This window comes from Rhinoraja longicauda, chromosome 2 (assembly GCF_053455715.1).
Source record: "Rhinoraja longicauda isolate Sanriku21f chromosome 2, sRhiLon1.1, whole genome shotgun sequence".
In the NCBI taxonomy this organism is placed as follows: Eukaryota; Metazoa; Chordata; class Chondrichthyes; order Rajiformes; family Arhynchobatidae; genus Rhinoraja; species Rhinoraja longicauda.
Window position 1 is genome coordinate 98704312 of NC_135954.1, and position 15719 is coordinate 98720030.

At 46.2% G+C, this 15719-nt stretch overlaps 1 protein-coding gene across 1 annotated transcript in view; it reads right to left on the reverse strand.

The window, feature by feature from the left end:
- ptprn2 (protein tyrosine phosphatase receptor type N2) overlaps window positions 1-15719 on the reverse strand; it is a 669963-nt gene that overhangs the window by 457504 nt on the left and 196740 nt on the right. The gene's annotated exons all lie outside the window — the stretch shown is intronic.

The following is a 15719-nucleotide window of genomic DNA, read 5'->3' on the forward strand; positions in this document are numbered from 1 at the left end:
TGGCATGGTGAGCCAGGTAAGAAGCACTAGGCCAACAGAGCTATGGACTTTTTTTGGTCAACAGAGGGAGATGGTCCAGTTGAGTCAGTGAAGTTGGTGAAGACATAGACAGGTTTCTCAGCAATGGGTGAGTTGAGGCAAGGGTTGCACAGGTGGCAGTCCTGGTATGGATAAGTGGTCAAAGCTCATCTCATACCAATCAGATTCAGCCTTGTTGACTCAGTGGTCAGGAAAAGAGAGACAATGATTGGAATGTAAGGCTACGGGTCATATAACACTGAGGACTAGGAAGCAGACACAATACAATACAATATAATACAATATCCTTATCGTCATTGTACAAGTACAAGGAGATTAACAACACCCATTTGTCCCAAACTCCTGTGCCTGTGAACTACAGTGACAAGTTATGAAATGAGTTGTGAGTGGATCTGATTTCTCATTCCAGCCCTGGACTCACCATAAAGTCCAGGACATTTCTTGAGTTTAGAAGTAGAAACAAAGATGCTGGTTTATACCAAAGATGGACATAAAGTGCTGGAGTAACTCAGCGGGTGAGGCAGCATCTCTGGAGAAAAAGGATATCCAGAGGATAAAATAAAAACAGATTGATATGCACACTCTTGTGGCTGAATTACTGGTAAAACACAAAGTACTTGTGCTATAACACCATGATAAGCGCTAAACCAAGAAAACCAAGCACAAAGCCAAAGTAGTATCTATACTGCTTATACACACTTATGCTGTTGGTCAATAAACTAACTCCATATGCAATAATAAGCTGTCGACATGTTAATAAGTACATAGAAATTGATCGCGTAGTTCATAGTGTAGATCATCAATACTGCAAGTATATTATTGGGGTTATCAAGTGGGCACCTCCCTTCACTAGTGTTTTGTTGAGGCTGGGTTCAGATCATTCTGGTACAATGCTTTCAATGTTTCATTGTCCCATGAGTGAAGTGCAAACACACAGTGAAATTATTTTCTTACAAACAGTCCAGTAGAGTATTGCCATACCTAAGCACATCCCCGTTTAGCAAGTGTGCAGAAATACTCCGCTGATCCCACTTGCAGGATGCGCCATGTTTTAGTGCCGTCCAGTCCGTACGCAGTTGGTATAAGCGGTGCCCATTCCAGGCAAGCCCCAGGCTGCTGCAGGCCTCCAGCCACCTGGCCCATCGGCTTGAGTCTCCCAAATATCTTTGAAATGGGTGATCTGCTCAACGTGTACTGGGTGTTAAATCACTAGACAATGGATCCTTCTACTCTATGAATCTGTGAATCCATAAGAAGGTAGGTATCAGGAGCAGGAGCTGGCCACATGACCCCTCGAGTCTGATCGGCCTTTCAATCAAATTCAGATACCTCATTTAGTAGAGCCTCAGCAACAGATATAAGAGGATAGAGAGATTTTTATATTTCTTGAGAGGAACATGGTTCAAACACAGGCAAATGAGACCAGCGTAAATAGGCATCTTGGTCGGTATGGTTGAGCGGATCTGAAGTGCCTTTTACTGAGCTGTATATCTCTATGGCGCTGTGCTTCTAATTTAGAAGTGTGACAGGAAGCAAAGCATGGTGTCACCAGCACACACATAGCAATGGGACACATGATATTTGTTTATTGCTGAGCACTGACCAAGAGGAAGAGCTCTCTATATTCTATTCGATGGCATGGTGCGGCCGATTCCAGTAAACATTACTATCAAGACCCAAAGCGTCTCCTATCCATGTTCTCCAAAGATGCTGCCTAACCCATTGAGTAACTCCAGCCCTTTGTGTAAACCAAAGGACCTGAAGTTCTTTGTTTCCACATCTTGCTCACCATGGAGATCAGTTATATAAGAAAATAACTGCAGATGCTGGTACAAATCGATTTATTCACAAAATGCTGGAGTAACTCAGCAGGTCAGGCAGCATCTCGGGAGAGAAGGAATGGGTGATGTTTCGGGTCGAGACTGAAGTCTGAAGAAGGGTCTCGACCCGAAACATCACCCATTCCTTCTCTCCCGAGATGCTGCCTGACCTGCTGAGTTACTCCAGCATTTTGTGAATAAATGGAGATCAGTTAACTGATCGGCACCCTGATTACAAAGATTCGTGCTGGATATTTGAAACCTGGCTGTTTAATTCCAACATCAGGGGACTTAGCATAATAGTTCATTGTCATCAACTCAGATAGTTAACATTGAAGAGAGATGTGCACAGCTTGCCTCAGTGTTGACTAGGATTGTGAAAGGACAATCTGCTCTGGGAACTTTGTGGATCAGATTGTACCTTGGCCAGGACAGAACCTATTATTTATCTCTTCCAATCTTATATTCAACAAGTTTACCTTTATAATAAGCAGAATAAATCCTTGAGGAAATTCACGGTGCGCTATGCAAATGCTAACATTACCAATGCATCACAACCTAACTAATATCCATATTTACTTACAGTTGGCAGATTACATTAATAATCCCTGTTTTAATACCTCCATACCATTTACCAAGTGAGATGCAGCAAATAAAATCTAATATGGATGCTGAGTCAAACCTAAGATAATCATCTTGGCACAGAAGGAAGCCATTCAGCACATCGAGTCCATGTTGGGTCCTTGCAGATTAATCCTATCAGTCTCTTTCCCCACTGCCCTGACAATAATTTTCCCTTAAGAATCTATCAAATTCGCTTTTGAAATCCCCGAGTGATTCATTTTCACAAGTCAGTGGATTTTTCTTATCCTAACTGCTCTCTACGTAATGAAGTTGGTCCTCACATGGTCCTTGTAACCTTTCCCCAAAACTTTACATTTCCGTTACTGGTTCATGAACCATTCATAAATGGGAACTGCCCCCATCCATCTGCCTTGTTTAAACCAGTTGACCTCTATCAAATCTCCTCTTAACCTTCATCATTCCAAGATGAATAAGATAAACACTTGAAGTTGAATCCTGAAGTCAAAATCCTTCATTTCTGGGACATTTCAAGTTAATCTTTAGACAAATGGGGAATTGAGTGGACTAAAGATTAGGCGTGAATGTGGTACTGAGACTAAAGCACAGGTTAGCCGTGATTTGATTGAAAGGCTGAGCAGGCTCAAGACCTGCTCCTGCTCCTGATTCTTACATTCTTATAGATTCACAGATTCATAGAGATGTAGAATTACACTGCATGGCAACAGATCCTTCAGTTCAATTCAAGCATACCAACCAAGATGTACACACAAGGAACTGCAGGTACTGGTTTACCAAAAAAGACTGGAAGTGCCAATTGGGACCCTCGTATTATTCTCTCATCAAGGATTCACACCACCCGGGCCACGCCCTCTTCTTGCTACCATCAGCCAAGAGGTGCAGAAGCATGAAGCCCACACCACCAGGTTCACGAACAGCTACTTTCCTACAACCCTTAGGTTCTTGAATTGACCAATACAACCCTAATCCTTCCTCAGCAACAGAATACTATGGACTTCTTGCACTACTTGGTTTCTAATTAGTGCATTTTTGCACTGCTGTCTTGTTTTTTGCATCGTGTTCTTCTCACTTTCTTGTACAATTTATGAGTAATTTACCCATAATTGATGTTTTTGTTTTTTTGCCTGTGTCTCAGCGCCTGTGATGCTGCTGCAAGCAAGATGTTTAGAAACATATAGAAACATAGAAAATAGGTGCAGGAGTAGGCCATTCGGCCCTTCGAGCCTGCACCGCCATTCAATATGATCATGGCTGATCATCCAGCTCAGTAACCTGTACCTGCCTTCTCTCCATACCCCCTGATCCCTTTAGCCACAAGGGCCACATCTAACTCCCTCTTAAATATAGCCAATGAACTGGCCTCAACTACCTTCTGTGGCAGAGAATTCCACAGACTCACCACTCTCTGTGTGAAGAAATGTTTTCTCATCTCGGTCCTAAAAGACTTCCCCCTTATCTTTAAGCTGTGACCCCTGGTTCTGGACTCCCCCAACATCGGGAACAATCTTCCCGCATCTAGCCTCTCCAACCCCTTAAGAATTTTATATGTTTCTATAAGATCCCCCCTCAGTCTTCTAAATTCCAGCGAGTACAAGCCTAGTCTATCCAGTCTTTCTTCATATGAAAGTCCCGCTATCCCAGGGATCAATCTGGTGAACCTTCTTTGTACTCCCTCTAAGGCAAGAACATCTTTCCTCAGATTAGGAGACCAAAACTGCACACAATACTCCAGGTACGGTCTCACCAATGCCCTGTACAACTGCAGTAGAACCTCCCTGCTCCTAAACGCAAATCCTCTTGCTATGAATGCCAACATACCATTCGCTTTCTTCACTGCCTACTGCACCTGCACGCTTGCTTTCAATGACTGGTGCACCATGTCACCCAGGTCACGTTGCATCTCCCCCTCTCCTAATCGGTCACCGTTCAGGTAATACTCTGCTTTCTTGTTCTTGCTGCCAAAGTGGATAACCTCACATTTATCCACATTATATTGCATCTGCCATGCATTTGCCCACTCGCCCAATCTATCCAAGTTGCTCTGCAGCCTCCTAGCATCCTCCTCGCAGCTAACACTGCCACCCAGCTTCGTGTCATCCGCAAACTTTGAGATGTTGCATTCAATTCCCTCGTCCAAATCATTAATATACACTGTAAATATCTGGGGTCCCAGCACTGAGCCTTGCGGTACCCCACTAGTCACTGCCTGCCATTCCGAAAAGGACCCGTTTATTCCTACTCTTTGCTTCCTGTCCGCCAACCAATTTTCTATCCACCTCAACACTGAACCCTCACTACCGTGTGCTTTAAGTTTGTACACAAATCTCCTATGTGGGACCTTGTCGAAGGCCTTCTGAAAGTCCAGATACAACACATCGACTGGTTCTCCCTTATCCACTCTACTAGTTACATCCTCGAAAAATTCTATAAAATTCGTCAAACATGATTTGCCTTTTGTAAATCCATGCTGACTTTGTCCGATGATTTCACCACTTTCCAAATGTGATGCTATCACATCTTTAATAACTGACTCTAGCATTTCCCCACTACCGATGTTAGGCTAACTGGTCTATAATTCCCCGTTTTCTCTCTCCCTCCCTTTTTAAAAAGTGGGGTTACATTAGCTACCCTCCAGTCCTCAGGAACTACTCCAGAATATAAAGAGTTTTGAAAAATTATCACTAATGCATCCACTATTTCTGAGGCTACTTCCTTAAGCACTCTGGGATGCAGCCTATCTGGCCCTGGGGATTTATCTGCCTTTAATCCATTTAATTTACCTAACACCACTTCCCGACTAACCTGGATTTCCCTCAGTTCCTCCATCTCATTAGACCCCCGGTCCCCCGCTATTTCCGACAGACTGTTTATGTCTTCCTTAGTGAAGACAGAACCAAAGTATTTGTTCAATTGGTCTGCCATCTCCTTGTTCCCTATGATCAATTCACCTGTTTCCGACTGCAAGGGACCTACATTTGTCTTAACTAATCTTTTTCTCTTCACATATCTATAAAAGCTTTTGCAGTCAGTTTTTATGTTCCTTGCCAGTTTTCCCTCATAATCTATTTTCCCTTTCCTAATTAAGCCCTTTGTCCTCCTCTGCTGGACTCTGAATTTCTCCCAGTCCTCTGGTATGCTACCTTTTCTGGCTAATCTGTATGCTTCATCTTTTGTTTTAATACTATCCTTGATTTCCCTTGTTAGCCACGGATGCACTACCTTTCCTGGTTTGTTCTTTTGCCAAACTGGGATGAACACTTGCTGTAGTTCATCCATGCGACCTTTAAATGCCTTCCATTGCATGTCCACCGTCAACCCTTTCAGCATCAATTGCCAGTCTATCTTGGACAATTCACACCTCATACCCTCAAAGTTACCTTTCTTTAAGTTCAGAACACTTGTTTCTGTATTGTGAAGAACTCCACCATATTATGATCACTCTTGCCCAAGGGGCCTCGCACAACAAGACTGCTAACTAACCCTTCCTCATTACTCAATACCCAGTCTAGAATGGCCTGCTCTCTCGTTGGTTCCTCGACATGTTGGTTTAGAAAACCATCTCGCAAACATTCCAAGAAATCCTCCTCCTCAGCACCCCTGCCAATTTGGTTCACCCAATCTATATGTAGATTGAAGTCACCCATTATAACTGCTGCACCTTTAGTGCACGCATTTCTAATTTCCTGTTTGATGCCATCCCCAACCTCACTACTGCTGTTAGGTGGCCTGTACACAACTCCCACTAGCGTTTTCTGCCCCTTAGTGTTTCGCAGCTCTACCCATATCGAGTAACAAAAGGTATTTGTTACACCTTTACCTCACTGTACTTACGCACAGGACTGAACCTGACTTGACATTTTTAACAGCATTGCTTATTATGTTAAGTTTGTTAATTTTGTGTGATTGCTTCAAATATATTGCATTTTTACAAAATGTAAAATATTAATTGAAAAGTTTACTTTCATTTCCTGGTCCATGTGACATAGAGTCATAGAGTCATACAGTGTGGAAACAAAACTTCAGCCCAACTTACGCACACCAACCAACAGGCCCCAGCTACACTGGTGCCACATGCCTGCTTTTGGCCCATAGCCCTCTAAACCTATCCTATCCATGTACCTGTCAAACTGTTTCCTAAACATTGCGATAGTACCTGCAAATGTACCTGAAGTCTTCAATGCATTTGGCTGTTCAGCTTGTTTAATGTCATTAATGTTGCAGGACACCAGGGATCTCTTTAAAAGGACAGGATGCCGCACTGGAGGAGGGGAATCCCACATGATTCACAATCACAACTCTCTTGGAGGTCAGTGTCATCTCCACTGACTGCAAAAACGCGGGCAATGTTTGCACACTGAATGTAGGCATGCATTGAAAAAGTCGGCATGCAGGTGCAGCAGGCAGTGAAGAAAGCGAATGGTATGTTTGCATTCATAGCGAGGGGATTTGAGTATAGAAGCAGGGAGGTTCTGCTGCAGTTGTACAGGGCATTGGTGAGACCACACCTGGAGTATTGTGTACAGTTTTGGTCTCCTAATCTGAGGAAAGACGTTCTTGCCTTAGAGGGAGTACAGAGAAGGTTCACCAGATTGATTCCTCGGATGGCAGGACTTTCATATGAAGAAAGACTGGATAGACTCGGCTTGTACTCGCTGGAATTTAGAAGACTGAGGGGGGATCTTATAGAAACTTACAATATTCTGAGGGGTTGGACAGGCTAGATGCAGGAAGATTGTTCCCGATGTTGGGGAAGTCCAGAACAAGGGGTCACAGTTTAAGGATAAGGGGGAAGTCTTTTAGGACTGAGATGAGAAAGTTTTTTTTCACACAGAGAGTGGTGAATCTGTGGAATTCTCTGCCACAGAAGGTAGTTGAGGCCAGTTCATTGGCTATATTTAAGAGGGAGTTAGATGTGGTCCTTGTGGCTAAAGGGATCAGGGGGTATGGAGAGAAGGCAGGTACGGGATACTGAGTTGGATGATCAGCCATGATCATATTGAATGGCGGTGCAGGCTCGAAGGGCCGAATTTACCTACTCCTGCACCTATTTTCTATGTTTCTATGTTTTCATGTTAAACTCTCACAGGCTCTGGTAAAGACCAACATTGTTTTAAGCCCCACACTCTTCGGGCTTACAACTTGCCAAGCACACACAAACTCTGATAAAAATTACTTCACAAGAAAACCTGTGGTGCATCATGCTGAGTTCGGATGTTTTATTTGAGGGAACCCAGATCGGAAAGTAAATTCCAAGCATCCACTGATTGCAAAAGACCTGTGAAGCAGTGGGAGATGAGTTAATGACTGCTGGCAGTGGAGTGTAGGAAGTGCTCCCACTGCTGACGGTGTTTCGGTGGTGAATGTTACAGAGGCTGAACATGCAAGGAAGCTTCATTGCTCAATCTGGCTTAAGACTCAGGTGGCACAGTGGTAGAGTTGCTGCCTTACAGCGCTTGCAGCACCGGAGACCTAGGTTCGATCCTGACTACGGGTGCTGTCTGTATGGAGTTAGTACGTTCTCCCTGTGACTGTGTGGGTTTTCTCCGAGATCTTCGGTTTCCTCCCACACTTCAAAGATGTGCAGGTTTGTAGGTTAATTGGCTTGGTGTATGTGTAAATTGTCCCTAGTGTGTAGGATAGTGTTACTGTGCGGGGATCGCTGGTCGGTGCGGACTCCACGGGCCGAAGGGCTTGTTTCCATGCTGTATCTCTAAACTAAACTAAAGTAAACATGTTTCTATCTTCAAAATGAGCACAGGTAAATGCGAGATAGTTTTGGAGTCCAAGATTCACAGAGAAAGCCCGCACAGTGACAGGGAGTATGTGCAAAGTCCACATGGGCAGCACTGGAGGTGAGGATTGCACCTGGCCACTGGAGCTCCACCAACCGCACCACTGTGTCACCCAGATGAGAGACATTGGATGCTCAGCGCCATTTTGGCCTAAATCTGCGTCCGTCCGTCCGTCCGTCTGTCTGTCTGTCTGTCTGTCTGTCTGTCTGTCTGTCTGTCTGTCTGTAAAACTCTGTCCGTGTGTATGTGTGTATGTGTGCAGCATAACTTTTGTCGCTCGCACAGCCAAAACGGTACACCATTGCGCTACAATCTTTGCACCACCATACTCACCATTATTCTGGCCATATATTAAAACCACTCTCATTCAAATTGAAGCTATATTTTTAAAGCTAGAGAGGATTTTAAAGTTTAAAAGTTTCCTTTCTAGACTAGACCAAGTGGACCCGTTGGGCCCATTCCTTGTAGAGGGGGGACAGGGAAGGGGAGAGGGTATGATTGAGTGAGGCCTGGACCCAAAGCCTCTCCTGTACTGTAGCACCCTCAACCCCCCCACTCAATCCCCTTTATCCCCCCTTCCTTCCCCCACTGACCCATTCCATCCCCCCTACCCAACCCATTTCCTGAAGGTCTTCAGCGTGTGACGTCACAATGGCACCCGTGCGCCTGTGAGATGGGCTCGCGCTCCCCCCCCGCCGGTGTTCAGCGTATGACGTCACAATGCAATGCGACCCGCATGTCTTCAACAGATCAGCTCGCTCTCCCCCACCCCCCTGGACCTTTAATTAATGCACTCCCCCCCCCCCCCCCCGGACCTTTAACTAATGCGCTCCCCCCCCCCCCGGACCTTTAACTAATGCGCTCCCCCCCCCCGGACCTTTAACTGATGCGCTCCGCCCCCTCCCCCCGGAACTTTAACTAAGGGAAGAGTGGGGGTGGGGGACAGTGGGGGTGGGGAGGAGGGAAGAGTGGGGTGTGGGTCGGGAGAGTGGGGGCAGGGGAGGGGAGGGGAGGGAGGTGGGGGCAATTCACAGACTTTTGTTATTTTTCTTTTTAAATGTTTCTGCAAGTTTCTGCGTACTAAAATGGCGCCATGACAGACTACGTTTTTTAAGGTCGAGTGGTTTATCTTGCTCCTCTAGTATCTTTGAGCAGGAAAGGCTTCACCATTCAAAGCAGAGAGGTGAGGTGGCAGCTGTATCCACATTGCCCTCTTGTGGATAAAGTCAAAGCCTGACAAAACAGCAGTCGGCAGTCAAGTCCCATTTGTTTAGTGAATGTTCATTTTTTTAATATTGTGAACTTTGTAGCTATTTTTCTTTTATTAAAAAATACACTCTCCGGGAATGCTTGAAAGCAAATGCATGCTCCAAGGATTCTGAGGAAATCGCTAACCTACTGCAGCAGTAATTTCCTGCATACATTAACTCTCTCCCAGCGACACTTGGCAAATATTAACTCAACCTTCATCGTCAGTGGAGAATATCTTTGCACGTCCCACAGAACATTCTCCCAACCTTCTGTAATTGTTATCATGTACCTGGAGAATACAAGCCCAGGATTCTCTGCAAACCTGATAGAACTTTTAGGATAGCACGGTGGCTCAGCGGTAGAGTTGCTGCCTCACAGCACTAGAGACCTGGGTTTGATCCTGACTGCGGTTGCTGTCTGCACGGAGTTTGTACGTTCTCACTGTGACAACGTGGGCTTTCTCCCGGTGCTCCGTTTTCTCCCACACACCAAAGTGGTACAGGTTTATAGGACTTTGGTAAAATTGTAAAATTGTCCCAAGTGGGTACGCTAGTGCTAGCCTACGGGGGGATCGCTGTGCCGGGGCCGACTCGGAGGATAAAAGGGCCTGTTTCCGCGCTGTATCTCTAAAGAAGTATATAAAACGAGGAGAGGCACAGATATGGTGGATAGTCAGAACCTTAGCTCCCTAGGGTGCAAATATCAAAGACTCGGGGAAAAGTTAAAAGTAGATGAGCGGAACAGGTTTTTTACACAGAGGGTGGAGCGTGCCTAGAGCATGCTGCCAGGGGTGGTGGTGGAGGCAAATATGATAGTGGCATTTAAGAGGCTTTAGACAGGCACGTTGAAATGCAGGGAATGAAGGGATATGAATCATATGCAGGCACTAGATATTAGTTTATTTCGACATCACATTAGGCATGGACATAGTGGGCTTGTTTCTGTGTTGTACTTTTCTATATGAATCTAATTCTACATATGTAAACCTCCATCAACTCTCAGGGATTCCGGGCAAGTATTCCTTCTCAGACAGGGGATCTGTATTTATCATCGTTAACATATGATAAGCATTTAACGGCACTGGGCCTGTACTCGCTGGAGTTTAGAAGGCTGAGAGGGTCCTCATTGAAACTTACTGATAAATGAAAGGCCTGGACAGAGTGGATATGGAGAGGATGGTTCCATTAGTGGGAGAGTCTAGGACCAGAGGACACAGCCTCAGAATAAAAGGACGTACCTTTAGAAAGGAGATGAGGAGGAGTTCCTTTCATCAGAGGGTGGTGAATCTGTGGGATTCATTGCCACAAAAGACTGTCAATGGATATTTTTAAGGCCAATATTGATAGATTCTTGATTAGTAAGGGTGTCGGGGATTGTGGGGAAAAGGCAGGAGAATGGGGTTGAGAGGGAAAGATAGATCAAGCATGATTGAATGGCGGAGTAGACTCGATGGACTAAATGGCCTATTTCTGCTCCTATAACTTATGAACTTATGTATTCTTTCCAAAGATGATGTCAACTATAGCACAATAGTGGAACGTGTTTTGAAAGCTGATGGAGCCATTGGGGAGGGATGAGCTAGTCAATCATATACTAGCCAATCTATCACCACCAACTTCATTCATTCTTATCTTGTGCTCAAGTGGTACTTCTGTAGATCCAAAAACTTTGTCATCATTAGTTCTCCTTTCTCCACCTTGCATGTTACGTGGTCAAAGGATTGCAGCAAACATGACTTCTCTTCAATTCCTCCATTTTGATCCTGCTTTCTTGTCTTTTGATTTTTATAAATATGACCTCCTCTGATAATGGGTTCCAGGATTCTCCCAATGACAGGTGTTGGGCTAACCACTCTACACTTTCCTGCTTTCTTGAAGACATTTGAAGATTTCTAATAATCTGGGACTTCTCCCAAATCCAAGAAATGTTAGTAAATTACAACCAATGTACCCTCGACTTCTACATCCTTTGAGAACCTAGAGGGCAAGCCACCAGGTCCAGGGGTATTGTCAATCTTTTGACCCTTCTGAATTTAATTTTTTCCATTGTTCTCCAAGTTCCTCCCTGCCTCTGGTCACTTCATTATCTATTATAAAATAAAGGCACGAAGAGCTGGAGCCGCCCAGTGGGTCAGCCAGCATCACCTGACCACCTGAAGCACCTTTCCAATAATGCCAGCTCATGATCTATCAGGACAAATACCCTGGGCTGGGAATACTGCACTAGGAGTTCCTGGTTGCTCGCCATTGTAACTCTCCTTAACTTTCCCACACCATCCCGACTTTCCTCAGCCAGGGGATAAAGGATCCTGAACTGGAAAATCAACTGTCTATTCCTCTCCACAGATGCTGCCTGGCTTATTGAGTTCATCCAGCAATTGTTTGCTGCAGTCTTTTGCTCCAGTATTAGCTTGTCAGCGAGAGATACAGAGTGCTGGAGTAACTCAGCGGGTCAGGCAGTATCTCCAGACAACATGGATAAGTAATGTTTCGGGTGGAGACCATTCAGTCTGAAGAAGGGTTGAGCCCAGAAACGTCATGTATCCATGTTCTCCGCTGCACCCTTCTTCAGTGGGTCCCGACCCGAAACATCACCCATTATTTCCCCAGAGATGCTGCCTGATCCGCTGAGATACTCCAGCACTTTGTGTCTATCTTTGATATAAACCCACATCTGCAGTTCCTTGTTTCTACACTTAGTTTGTCATCTCTTTGCCTCCATCTGTAATACGCTAAAGGATCACTAGATGGCAGTTGATATCCACCAGCAAGAGGTAGTAAAAGAAAATAACTGCAGATGCTGGTACAAAAGTTTCACATTGACAACTTAAATTTGTTAAAATAGATTCAAAAGAATATTTTAACTTTTAAGTTGCGTTTGCGCACCTTGTTAAAAAAAGATACCTTCAGTAGGATTGAATAGGGAGAAATGCATTAAATCTACACCTCAGACAAACAGAAGGGTGCCATAGTATGTATAATCAGCTCTGGGAGCTGACTGGTATATCGTGTGACAATAGACAATAGACAATAGGTACAGGAGGAGGCCATTCGGCCCTTCGAGCCAGCACCACCATTCAATGTGATCATGGCTGACCATTCTCAATCAGTACCCCGTTCCTGCCTTCTCCCCATACCCCCTGACTCCGCTATCCTTAAGAGCTCTATCCAGCTCTCTCTTGAATGCATTCAGAGAATTGGCCTCCACTGCCTTCTGAGGCAGAGAATTCCACAGATTTACAACTCTCTGACTGAAAAAGTTTTTCCTCATCTCAGTTCTAAATGGCCTACCCCTTATTCTTAAACTGTGGCCCCTTGTTCTGGACTCCCCCAACATTGGGAACATGTTTCCTGCCTCTAACGTGTCCAACCCCTTAATAATCTTATAAGTTTTGATAAGATCTCCTCTCATCCTTCTAAATTCCAGTGTATACAAGCCTAGTCGCTCCAGTCTTTCAGCATATGATAGTCCCACCATTCCGGGAATTAACCTAGTGAACCTACGCTGCACGCCCTCAATAGCAAGAATATCCTTCCTCAAATTTGGAGACCAAAACTGCACACAGTACTCCAGGTGCAGTCTCACTAAGGCCCTGTACAACTGCAGAAGGACCTCTTTGCTCCTATACTCTAACGATACAGCCACTGTTTACAAGGACATCGGGGCATAACTTAGAACAGCATTTTAGTTTCAGGTCAGCATTTATAAGCCGGCCGTAACACAGACACAAGATCCGATCATTCACACTGAGTTTGGAGGCTCAAGTGTGTTGGGCTGCCAGAGTGGCAGTGCCCGGGCAGGCAAGTGTGGGCAGCGGAAAGTGGACAGGGGAGAGTAGGACCAGGGGAGACTCGGGCCGGGGAGAGAAGGACCAGGGTAGAGTAGGAGCAGGGTATAGGACCCGGGGAGACTAGGACCAGGGCAGAGAGAACATGGAGAGTGGACAGGGGAGAGTGGACAGGGGAGAGTGGGTGCAGGAGAGAGTGGGGACAGGGGAGAGTGGGTGCAGGGGAGAGTGGACAGGGGGGAGTGGGGACAGGGGGGAGTGGACAGGGGAGAGTGGACAGGGGGGAGTGGGAGCAGGGGAGAGTGGACATGGGAGAGTGGACAGGGGGGAGTGGACAGGGGGGAGTGGACGCAGGGGAGAGTGGGTGCAGGGGAGAGTGGGTGCAGGGGAGAGTGGGCAGGGGAGAGTGGACGCAGGGGAGAGTGGACAGGGGAGAGTGGACGCAGGGGAGAGTGGGTGCAGGGGAGAGTGGACATGGGAGAGTGGACAGGGGAGAGTGGACGCAGGGGAGAGTGGGTGCAGGGGAGAGGGGACATGGGAGAGTGGACAGGGGAGAGTGGACAGGGGGGAGTGGACAGGGGGGAGTGGACGCAGGGGAGAGTGGGTGCAGGGGAGAGTGGGTGCAGGGGAGAGTGGACAGGGGAGAGTGGACAGGGGAGAGTGGACAGGGGAGAGTGGACGCAGGGGAGAGTGGGTGCAGGGGAGAGTGGACATGGGAGAGTGGACAGGGGAGAGTGGACAGGGGAGAGTGGACAGGGGAGAGTGGACAGGGGAGAGTGGACAGGGGGGAGTGGGTGCAGGGGAGAGTGGACAGGGGAGAGTGGACAGGGGAGAGTGGACGCAGGGGAGAGTGGACAGGGGAGAGTGGACAGGGGAGAGTGGACAGGGGAGAGTGGACGCAGGGGAGAGTGGGTGCAGGGGAGAGTGGACATGGGAGAGTGGACAGGGGAGAGTGGACAGGGGAGAGTGGACAGGGGAGAGTGGACAGGGGAGAGTGGACAGGGGGGAGTGGACAGGGGAGAGTGGGTGCAGGGGAGAGTGGACAGGGGAGAGTGGACGCAGGGGAGAGTGGACAGGGGAGAGTGGACAGGGGAGAGTGGGTGCAGGGGAGAGTGGACAGGGGAGAGTGGGTGCAGGGGAGAGTGGACAGGGGAGAGTGGGAACAGGAGAGAGTGGACAGGAGAGTGAAAGGAGAGCATGGACAGAGGAGAGGGCACAGGGAGAGTGGACAGGAAAGAGTTGATGAGAAGAGTGTTCAGGGGAAGAGTGAACGAGGAGACTGGACAGAGGGAGGGTGGACCTTGGATAAGATTAGACGGGGAGAGAGGCTTTTGGTGTGACTGGGGAGAATGCAATGGGTGGGAATAAACATGGGTGAGAAGCACCGGAGCAGGAACTGAGAGCAGCACAGAGTGAGGTGCAACAATGGGAGAGCATTAGTGTTGGAATAGCTGGGAAAGCTTGGCTCTCTCCAATGCTTTGTAAAGAGGATGCCCCTATACAGCACTGTAGAGTGAGGCAGCACGAATAAACTGTCCTCAGGGCGCGACGCCACAAGGTGATTGCTACAATCTGCCAATAAACAAAATTAATGTTGCATCGGGACTTGCAAAAAGTGAAGACCTTCATCTTTTATTGTCTGGCATTTCCTGTGCTCCTGCGACTTCAATGCGGCATTAAATCTTTAATTATATTGCACGTTAATATTACCATGGCAACGTGGACACAAAAATCTTTGCTCTGACGCTTAGAGACGAGCACTTTTATGGAGAACACGGATCACGGCTTTTACTGCTGTTTATTTCCAGACACTATCAAATCCACTTTTCATGACAGCAGCTCCAAAGATAATGCAAGAGACAGCTGTAACGAGCAATGGAAAGGTGGGTTTGTGAGCAAGTGAGCAAATATATGAGAGATTTACCAACTGAAATTCAATAATTCAGCTCACAAATCATGAACTAGGTCATTCTGAAATTTTTGACATTTAATGGGATCTGCCAGGACAGATTTTAATAACATTTATTATCCCGCAGAGCTGTGAATGTTCATTTGAAGATGTGGGGGTGCGGCCGGGCAAGCATTTTGTTTGCGGAACAGTCGGAAACAATAATTGAAATAGCGGGGGCCGTGTGCTTTTTCAATGACAGCTATGACATTGTTAAAATCAATTGATGTGCAGAGTGAGTATTTTCCATGCATTTGAAACGCAGGAGACATTCCTTAAAAAAGCTGGAAGTTTGTGACAATATGCCAGAAAACCCTTGAGTATTTCCAGCATTCTCTGTCAGTCTGCAGTTCTAAACCCGAGACTATGGAAAAAATGTACCTGGAAACACTGTAAAATATCTCCAAACCAAATTCCTTGAGATTCAGTGATATTTGTGTGGTAAATAAATATCACTGTCGTAAATAAATGTAGATTCT